This window comes from Palaemon carinicauda, chromosome 28, assembly GCF_036898095.1.
Source record: "Palaemon carinicauda isolate YSFRI2023 chromosome 28, ASM3689809v2, whole genome shotgun sequence".
NCBI classification, from domain to species: Eukaryota; Metazoa; Arthropoda; class Malacostraca; order Decapoda; family Palaemonidae; genus Palaemon; species Palaemon carinicauda.
Window position 1 is genome coordinate 95,362,522 of NC_090752.1, and position 7,500 is coordinate 95,370,021.

A 7,500-nucleotide genomic window follows, 5' to 3' on the forward strand; every position below is an offset into this window, starting at 1 on the left:
GATTATCGCGACATATCAGAGGACGTATTCTAGACACGTCACATGGCAATCTACGACCCTGAATAGAGATTCGTCTCGTAGGAGGGAGATTGACGAGATACGAATTCGGGAAAGAAAAAGGGGGAGCCGCTCCCAAGGCATCCCTATCCCCCGATTCGTATGCGTGCCTGGCGCCAATCCTGGCGCCATCTGTATTCCTTTTTGCGTAGCTTAACAAACTTCGGTGTTTTCTTTTCCTGTTTTTCTCGCAAATCTTGGATTTTATTCAACTTTTCATGGCTTCTTCGTCTTCGTTGACCTCGGATAAGTTGAGTATAGTAGTCTGTTATGTATAAAATGTAGGCTCTTGGTAAAATTTTGAAGTGATTAATAGGATTAATCTTTGATACAAGAGCCGTAAGCCTACCAGAGGTGTCCTGGACACTGTCACTCGCTAGGTATAAATTAGTTAGTCAGAGTGACATTCCTGGTTGTTTTGCTTAATAAAATTTAGCTATTTAGCTTTTACATAGGATTTCCTTTCGTGCTTAGTATTATTTGGCGAAGTATTCGCCATTCTGGCCTACGCTAGGCCATGTAGCCTAGTCGTTTGGTCCTAGTACTTAATGCATGATTATGGTTTTTCCGAGTGTAATTAAAATTTTATTGAAGCTTTAGGCTATATTTTATACATTTAGACTGTGTGGAATATTTCCAAGATTGTATACGTGAGAGTTTCGGTGAATTAGGTAATCGATTCTCTTGGTGCCTAGGCTAATTGCTTATGGAGCCTTAGTATACTTTATCATACTCCCCGGTTGCTTTCTTTTCTTCGGAGAAGGTATGCAATCCCTTTCCCTCTGTTTAAGCCTTGGGCTTATCCCTAAGTGGTTTTTTCCGAATTTATTTTCGATAAAACTATACTAGGGTGTTACTGTACCTTCCTGTTCCTGCTGAGTCTGGTTCAAAGAGGGACAGAACAACAGAGTTTTTAGTCTGAGTCCGTGTTGTTTGGCTTGGGGCAGAGTCTCCCTCGCTGACCTAACACTTACAAAGGGAGCTGAGCTCCCTTAGGTCACTGTCGAAGGTTTCTGTAGTTATGATTCCTTCTTGTGTGATCGACCAGACTAAGTCCTGTTGCTGTTCTCGGGGAGGATAAATCTTCCCTTGGGAGATTGCAACGCCTTCCTTGCTTTGGTGCTCTGGAAGCTGGCAGGTATTATACTACTGCGCTGGCCCTTTCCCTTAGATCTCCCTTAGGCTAAGACAGAGTTCTTGGCTGCGGGTGATCTGTCACTAAAGCAAGGTTGGCAGGACCCTCTTGTCCCTTCCCCCCTCTATCTCCGTAATGGCCTAGCCATTACTGTACTGTACCTTGCCGGCCGGCAGAGCTGGCCGGCAGGGGTATTACTGTACCATATGTCATTCTACTTCTGGACCTAGTATAGGTTGGGATATGGATTGACTAAGCCCATTGCCGGCCGGCAGAGACGCTGGACGGCAAGGGTCTTATGTTTTCGAGTGCTGCCCGGACCTCTCTTGGTCCCTCATCCATGCCTGCCGGCAGAGCCGGACGGCATTGGTCAAGGAAGCCTGAATTAAGTTTCTCCCCTTCCTTATATGCACTCTTTCGGTTGCCGGGCTTGGGGGGTTGTGTACACTCTTATCCCGGCATCCATTCTATTTTCTTCTAGTGCTGTACCTGTCCCGGCAGCCGGCCTATGAGGCCGGCTGCCGGCCTGTGAGGCCGGCAGCCGGGCAGGGGTAGTCTTCTGGTTCTTTTGCTGCCGGCTGGCATCGGTCTTGTACCTTTGCCGGCCGGCTTATGTCAGTCCTTGTCTGCCGGTCACCAAGAGTGTGGCCGGCAGCTGGGTACTACCTTGTGTAGTTTGCTGGCCGGCAATCATTGCCGGCCAACACTGGCTGTTACTGGCCGGCAGCTGCTGCCGCCGGCACAGGCATTTGAACCAGAGGGCTGCCGCCCTATAGCTGTTAAGTAGTATACTTTAAAGCTAATTGTGGTGTGTGCCGGCCGGCAAAGGCAGGCCGGCACACATCCTCCTATACTGTACTAGTATTCTTCTGTATAGCATATACAGTAAGAAGAAAAACTATAGTAAAAGTTTAGGTACAGCACTGTATCTTCTAACACTATTGTGTTTTCTTACACAGCCCTTTGCTGTTGCCCTCAGACAGGAAGCAGAGTTCTTCCCCGTCTATTATCCAGGATTTTTAAAAATCATTGCCTAGGTGTGAGCTCCACCTGTTTCCTCTGGAAAACCTTGCATTGGTTACTCTAGTAGAGATAAACCATTTTTGATTTTTATTATCCGGAAGGCTGCAACAATGGGTTGTGAGGGAAACACAAGTGTGTGTCTTTCATTTATGAATTGTTATGCTATAATATGCATATCCAGTGATACATAGTTCACTTGATACTCATGGAAATTTCTTCTCTTTACAGGAGGACCCTCCGAAGTGCGGAAATGTTTTCTGCAATGTCCGCAGCAAAAACCTCTGCGGACATGAGTGTTGTAGGAGACACGCAGCATGCGCTGTCTCCAAGGATGATCTCCAGTATTGGGACCCTCAGGTATGTACTGTATGCACTAACCTGATTACTGAGGCTTTTGATTCCCCTAGAACGGCGGAATCAAGGGATATAGCTAGGGAAAAGCTTCGTACTTGGGTAAGGGGCTTCAAGAAGAACACCTCTGGCCCTTATCTTCCAAGTGAGAAGATGAGGGCGTATCTTTTTCCCCAGGCATCAGCTGAGGCAGTGATTCCCCAGCCTCAAGAGGAGATCCTTCAAGATCAAGTCCAGGTGGACGAGGAAGTCGCAGATGCGATGCAAGACATCCAGTTGTGTGACAGGATGTCTGACCTGGACGATCGTTTGGAAGAAGACCTCCTGGCAGAAGGTCAGGATCAAGTCCAAACCCCGGATGTCGTAGAGGATGAGGTCGACGAGGTGTCGGCTACTCCGGTTCAGATGCCGGAGCCTATCCCCTCAACATCGGCTGGCCTCCCAGTAGAACTGGGACAGGCCCTCTCTTCGATTGTTGGAATGATCCAACAAATGCAGAAGGAGAATCAGGAGAAGGCGGCTGCAATGGAACTGCGTATGCAGTCCCTGGCAGAATCACATGGGCCCCGGAAAAGGCTCAATGTGAAAGACCTTCCCATATGCTCAGATGCTAACCCATGGAGGTATGCTGAGCACATGCCGATGACGACTGGAAAGATCGTCATTTCGGATAAGCTGGGTTCAGTTCCCCTAGAGGAGGTAGAATTCTGGCCCAGCAAGGCATCATATCCGGACTGCTATGTCCGGCTGAGAAAAGAACCAGCTTCAAGGGAGGAGACAGAGCCGAAGGAGGTCATTGTTATGGACCACGCTAAGGCTCAAGCCCTACTTTCATCCTCGATGAAAGAGAGGGGCTTCTCGAATTCGAAGGTAGCTGCATTGAGCAAGAAGCTCCCTTCGTTTGTGTCCTCTCCTGATAGAGCCTTCCCCTTTTTACAGAAAGGGTTTACGGCTGTCCTAAAGGCAGTCGAGGCCGGCAAGCCTTGCCCCTCCCTGGAGGAGTGTAAACCCTTGTCGCTGGCTCTACCTATGGACCACAAAGACTGGAAGGATGTCCATCTAACATTCTCAGTGGGAAAGTTGGAGGCTGATATTGCCGGACGGCAATTCGGCGAGGACCTCCCCAAGCTGTCCGAATCTCTTTTACGAAGAGAGTTCGAGACAAAAGAAAGACTGGCTGCCTCAATGTCTCATCAGACTACTCTCGAGACAATGGCAAGTGACCCCAAGGTCCATGAAATGTTCATGGTAGTGGCTAAGTCTCACTTAGCCACAGTGACGAAGGACCTTTATAACTTCGTCAAGGCAAGGAGAGCTTGCAGGGAGTTCGTGTTCACCGGGGCTTCGGTGAGACACGAGCCAAGGAAGTTAATCTCCTCCAACATTTGGGGAAAAGACCTTTTCCCTACCGATGTGGTCAAAGAGGTTGTTGATAAGGCCGCCGTGGAGAATAGAAATCTTCTCCAGAAGTGGGGCCTGGCTATCAAAAGAAAATCTTCCCCGGATGAGGGTCCTCAACCAAAGAGGAAGAATATGAAGACTAGGCTACCATCTCGGCCAGCCAAGCCTTATAGACAGCAACAGCAACTGCAATTGCCTTTGCCTCCAGTGCCCCAGTTGGTGGCACAAACCCCGACTGCCTTTCAGTGGGTACCCCAGGCGGTGCCAGGTCAGTCAACCACATTCGCCCCAACGTTCGAAGGACAGTCTTCTTCCTTTCGTGCAAAACCTAGAGGAGCAGCCAGAGGCTCGTCTAGGCGCCCCTCAAGGGGAAGGGGATTCAGAGGTGGTCGTGGTCAGGGAGGCAAGACCTCAGGACGGCAGTCCAAGTGAAATGATACCGGTAGGAGGGAGACTGATGAAATTTTGGGATCGCTGGACCTTCGATCCCTGGGCCCAAAGCCTACTCAAGAATGGACTGGGTTGGAGCTGGTACAGCACTCCACCCCCATGCCTTCGGTTTTTCCAACACTCCACCCCCATTTTGGAGGAGTACGTTCAAGAACTGTTGGAGAAAAATGTGATCCGAAAGGTGAAGTCCATCAAATTCCAAGGGAGGCTGTTTTGTGTTCCCAAGAAAGACTCGGAAAAGCTCAGAGTCATTCTGGACTTGTCACCACTCAACAAGTTCATAGTGAATTGCAAATTCAAGATGCTAACACTGCAACACATAAGGACCTTACTGCCCAAGAGGGCATACTCAGTCTCTATAGACTTGTCAGACGCCTATTGGCACATTCCAATCAGCCGTCGACTCTCCCCCTACCTAGGGTTCAGGCTACAACGAAAACTGTACGCCTTCAGAGCCATGCCATTCGGGCTAAACATAGCCCCAAGGATTTTCACGAAGCTTGCGAGCGCAGCTCTCAAACAATTACGCCTAAAGGGAATTCAGGTAGTAGCCTACCTGGACGACTGGCTGGTGTGGGCAGCATCCGAGACCGAATGCTTGCAAGCTTCCAGTCAGGTGATCCAGTTCCTAGAGTACCTAGGCTTCAAGATCAACAAGAAAAAGTCTCGACTTTCTCCATCCCAAAAGTTCCAGTGGCTGGGAATCCACTGGGACCTTTTGTCACACAGTTTCTCCATCCCAATGAAGAAAAGGAAGGAGATAGCGGGCTCTGTCAAGAGACTTCTAGATTCCAAAAGGATATCAAGACGCGAACAGGAGAGGGTACTAGGCTCTCTCCAGTTTGCTTCAGTGACAGACCCAGTGCTAAGAGCACAGCTAAAGGATGCAACCGGAGTTTGGAGAAGGTATGCATCAAACGCGCGAAGAGACCTGAGAAGACCAGTGCCGCCTCGGCTACGTACTCTTCTCAGACCTTGGTCCCAAGCCAGACATCTAAAGAAGTCTGTTCTTCTTCAGCCACCTCCCCCGTCGTTGACGATTCACTCAGACGCCTCAAAGGAGGGATGGGGAGGTCACTCTCATCGGAAAAAAGTCCAGGGGACTTGGTCCAAGCTATTCAGGACCTTTCATATAAACTTTCTAGAAGCTATGGCAGTGCTCCTTACCTTAAAGAAAGTCTCCCCGCGTCACTCGATCCACATAAGATTGGTGACAGACAGCGAGGTGGTTGTGAGATGCTTGAATCGACAAGGGTCGAGGTCACCACCTCTCAACCAAGTGATGTTAGCCATTTTCCGATTGGCGGAAAAGAAGAAGTGGTACCTGTCGGCAGTTCACCTTCAAGGAGTCCGCAATGTGACAGCGGACGCTCTATCCAGGTTCACACCGATAGAGTCGGAATGGTCCTTAGACGCAGGATCATTTTCCTTCATTCTGAATCAAGTCCCAGAACTGCAAATAGACCTCTTTGCGACGAAAGACAACAAGAAGTTGCCCCTGTACGTGTCCCCGTACGAGGACCCCTTAGCGGAAGCAGTGGACGCAATGTCCCTCGACTGGAACAGATGGTCCAGGATTTATCTGTTCCCTCCTCACAACCTTCTGTTGAGGGTCCTCAACAAACTGAGATCCTTCAAGGGGGTAGCGGCAATAGTGGCCCACAAGTGGGCGAACAGCATGTGGTTCCCCTTGGCGTTGGAACTACAGATGAAGTTCGTGCCGCTACCACATCCAGTTCTGACCCAGCGAGTCCAGAAGTCGACTGTCTGCGCTTCATTACAGAAAACCCAGACCCTGCAGCTCATGATTTTCTCGCCCTAGCGGTGAGAAAGCGCTTCGGGATTTCGAAAGCCAGCATAGACTTCCTAGAGGAATACAAGTGCAAATCGACTAGAAGGCAATATGAGTCATCTTGGAGAAAATGGGTGGCCTTTGTAAAGGCAAAGAATCCGCAGGAGATCTCAACAGATTTCTGCTTATCTTTCTTCATCCATCTCCATGGCCAAGGATTGGCAGCTAACACGATTTCAGTGTGTAAATCGGCTTTGATGAGACCCATTTTATTTGCCTTCCAGATCGACCTAGGTAACGAGATCTTTAATAAAGTTCCGAAAGCCTGCGCTAGGCTCAGACCTTCAGCACCTCCAAAGCCCATCTCATGGTCTTTAGACAAAGTTCTTCATTTCGCCTCCTTGTTGAGCAATGAAGAATGTGCGTTAAAGGATTTGACGCAAAAAGTTATTTTCCTATTTGCACTCGCGTCCGGGGCCAGGGTTAGTGAGATCGTAGCCCTCTCGAGAGAGGCAGGTCGTGTTCAGTTCCTGGATGGGGGGGAGCTGAACCTGTTTCCGGATCCTACGTTTCTCGCCAAGAATGAGTTACCCACCAACAGGTGGGGTCCCTGGAGAATCTGTCCTCTGAAAGAAGATGCATCTCTATGTCCAGTAGAATGCCTAAAGGTCTAGCTTCGTAGAACTTCAGACTTCAAGGGTAGTCAACTATTCAGGGGAGAAACATCAGGCTCAAATTTATCTCTGAATCAACTCAGAGCGAAAATGACATATTTTATTCGCAGAGCGGATCCTGACAGTACACCCGCAGGTCACGATCCGAGGAAAGTTGCCTCATCCCTAAATTTCTTTAATTGTATGGATTTTGAACATCTCCGTTCATACACGGGCTGGAAGTCTTCCAGGGTGTTCTTTCGCCACTATGCGAAGCAAGTAGAGGAACTTAAGAGATCTGTGGTAGCAGTGGGTCGTGTAGTTAACCCTACTGTTTAACTCTGCGAGGAACAGTGGTCTTAATTGGGACGATTAAGCCCAGGGTGAGTGTGTAGGTACATACTGTACTACAAACTAAATGAGGGCACCAAGTGCCCATATAGACTGTTCCTTCCTTCAAAGGTGAACCTTGCATAAGTTCAGACATGTGTGCCAAGCGTTTCTAACGCTAATGTGATTGATTTGTAATACAGATTTTTTATGACTTGATACCTTGGTATCTCATTAAAGTGGTGTTTAATGGTTTTTCTTTCAGATAAACAAGTTCTGTTTACTATCATACTTATGCTTAAAGTTTT